The 3,087-nt window shown below is 49.7% G+C and overlaps 1 pseudogene; it reads left to right on the forward strand.

The window, feature by feature from the left end:
- Nucleotides 1–222: 222 nt before the first annotated feature.
- On the forward strand, nt 223–1,398 carry LOC103288777 (neurofilament light polypeptide-like; annotated as a pseudogene).
- Nucleotides 1,399–3,087: the final 1,689 nt, after the last annotated feature.

Below are 3,087 nucleotides of genomic sequence, written 5' to 3' on the forward strand. Positions count from 1 at the left end.
GAAAATGCTAATTGACCGAACATTCGCTACACCCACAGCCAATCAGGAGCAATATGCAAATTAAGCCAACAAAGATGGAGGGTAAATTTGTATATGCAGGAGGGGCGGGCTGTGTCTGATGCTGCTGCAGGGTCCAGTCCACCATCAGGGACGGGGCAGGCCAGGCAGACAGTGCCTGACGCCGCCCATGGGATCCAGGCCACCATCGGGGTGTGGGCAGGCATGGCGGGCAGTGCCTCTCACCACCTGCGGGGTTCAGGTCGCCGTCGGGGACAGGACAGGCTGGGCAGACAGTGCCTGACACTGTCCGCGGGGTCCAGGCAGCCATCTGGGTCTGAGCAGGCCAGGCGGGCTGAGCCTGACGCTTCCCGCTGGGTCGAGCCCGCCATCGGGGACCCAGGTAGGTGGGGGTGTCCAGGGTCTCTAGGATCATTGTCTGCCCCGGGCTTCCTGTGGACACAGTTGGAGCAGGCCAGGGTTGGACATTTTAATGAAAATGGGATGCCTGTGCACCAGCCCACTGCGCCCAGTCCCTGGCGAGGAGAGGGCAGTGGGCAGTTAGCAGGCACCAGGGCTTGGAATGGACTGGGAGAAACCTGCAGGCATGCTACCAGGAAGAGGTGCTGAACCATGATGACGCAGAGGGCTGGCTGATAGAGGCGGGAAAAGGTGCAAACGAGGCGGCTCTTGCTGGCGCTGAGCTTGAAAAGTGCATCAACAGCCTGATGGACTAAATCGCCTTTCTGAAGAAGGTGCATGAAGAGGAGATCGCTGAGCTGCAGGCGCAGATCCAGTAAGCTCAGATCTCCGTGGAGATGGACATGTTCTCCAAGTCCGACCTCTCTGCAGTGCTCAAGGACATCGCGCCCAGTAGGAGAAGATGGCTGCCAAGGACATGCAGAATGCAGAAGAATGGTACAAGAGCTGCTCACCATGTTGACCAAGAGCACTGCCAAGAAAACCTATGTGGTGTGCGCCGCCAAGGACGTGGTGTCTGAAAACTGCCGCCTGCTCAAGGCCAAGACCCTGGAAATCAAAGCATGCCGGGGCATGAAGGAAGCTCTGGGAAAGCAGCTGCAAGAGCTGGAGGATAAACAGAACTCTGATGTTAGTGCTATGCAGGACACAATCAACAAATTAGAAAATGAGTTGAGAATTACAGAGAGTGAAATGGCATGATATTTAAAAGAATACCAGGACCTCCTCAATGTGGCTTTGGACATTGACATTGCAGCTTACAGGAAACTCTTGGAAGGTGAGGAGACCCAGCTCAGTTTCACCGGCATGGGAAGCATAGCCAGTGGCTACACCCAGAGTTCCCAGATCTTTGGTCGATCTGCCTAAGGTGGTTTACAGACTAGCTCCTACTTGATGTCTGCTCGCTCCTTCCCTTCTTAATACACGAGCAACGTCCAGGAGGAGCAGATCGAGGTGGAGGAGACCATTAGGAAGCTAAGGATGAACCCCCCTCTGAAGTAGAAGCTGAAGAGGAGGAGAAGGAGAAGGAAGTGGCTGATGAAGAGGAAGGAGAGGAAGAGGAAGAAGGTGCCAAGGAAGAATTTGAGCATGCAAAGGAGGAAGAAGAAGGAGGTGAAGGTGAAAGAGAAGATGCCTAAGAAGCTGAGGATGAGAAGAAAGATGAAGGTGCTGGGGAGGAGCAAGCAACCAAGAAAAGATTGAGCCCTCCTTTCCTTAATTATTTCAGGAATAATCCTCCTGAAACCAGGTCAACCCCGTCACCAACCAAGTGGTTGAGTTCCTGATACTATATGAATTAAGAAGTCAATATATATAACATTCTGAGGTGACTCAGGTTGGACATTAAATGTTGTGCTATGACTTTTCTCCTTATGAAGAGTATCTGTTTGCTTGCAGAGTGGCTTCCTGGCTTGCTGCCAGCCTGTGCATGGTACATGCTTATGAGTTCAGGATCTATGACAATGTGAATAATTCAGATGTTTACAATAAAAACACATGAATACATGAATTTACTGATGTTAATGTTAAACTTCATGGAAAAAATAGTCTTTTGAATCTTTGGTGGTTAGAAATTAAAGACCTCAATTCATATCATATGCAATAAACAGTAAATAAAGTTACACTGAATGACAAAAAAAAAAAAAAAAAAAAAACATTAGGGGCCAGGAAACGTTCAAAGAACTGGGGAACCATTCCCAAATCAGGAAAGGAAGTCACAGGGTGTATATTATTGCTATGAATACAGTATTTTCTACTACTTACAACATATACAAAGTAATGTATTAGATGCCTTCCTATTGCATGAAGTTTGTATTCTCATAGAGTAATACTGGTACATGTTATAGTTATGGCAGTATGTCATATCCTATCTATATTAATAAAAGGGTAATATGCTAATGAGACCTTCCAGAAGTCCTTCCGGACAAAGCCATGGTGGCGGGGCCAAGGCAGAGGCGGTTAGGGGTGATCAGGCCAGGAGGGCCAGGAGGGGAAGGCAGTTGGGGATGATCAGGCCAGGAGGGGAGAGCAGTTGGGGGTGATCAGGCTGGCGGGAGGGCAGTTGGGGGCGAGCAGGCCGGCAGGGGGGTACAGTTGGGGGCAATCAGGCCAGCAGACAGAGTGGTTAGGGGTGATCAAGCAGGCAGGCAGGTGAGTAGTTAGGAGTCAGCAGTCCCGGATTGTGAGGGGGTTGTCCAACTGTCAGTTTAGGCCCGATCCCACAGGGGTCTCAAATTGGAGAGGATGCAGGCCAGGCTGAGAGACGCCCCCCCATCCCCCGTGCACGAATTTCGTGCACCGGGCCACTAGTTATAGATAATGTAAAAAATTTCTAACAGCTATGAATACTCTGACTGTGACTTAGAACTCAATTTGATGATTTTGAATGGTAATATTAGGTCTTGGTTAGTCTTTGAAGCAAGGTTGTAATACAGGATGGTGACTTGCAGATGGCCAGGGATGAGGGTTGGTAAAAGGAGCATGACTCTTGGAGCAGTCCTTGGGGATGGTGGCAACAAGTTGAGTAAGGAAGGAAAAACATCAGCTGGAGAACAGAAGCAAGATGGTGACTGCTAGAAAAAGTAATTGAGGGCCTTAACTTCTGGTGAC

Source organism: Eptesicus fuscus, chromosome 4, assembly GCF_027574615.1.
Source record: "Eptesicus fuscus isolate TK198812 chromosome 4, DD_ASM_mEF_20220401, whole genome shotgun sequence".
NCBI lineage: Eukaryota > Metazoa > Chordata > Mammalia > Chiroptera > Vespertilionidae > Eptesicus > Eptesicus fuscus.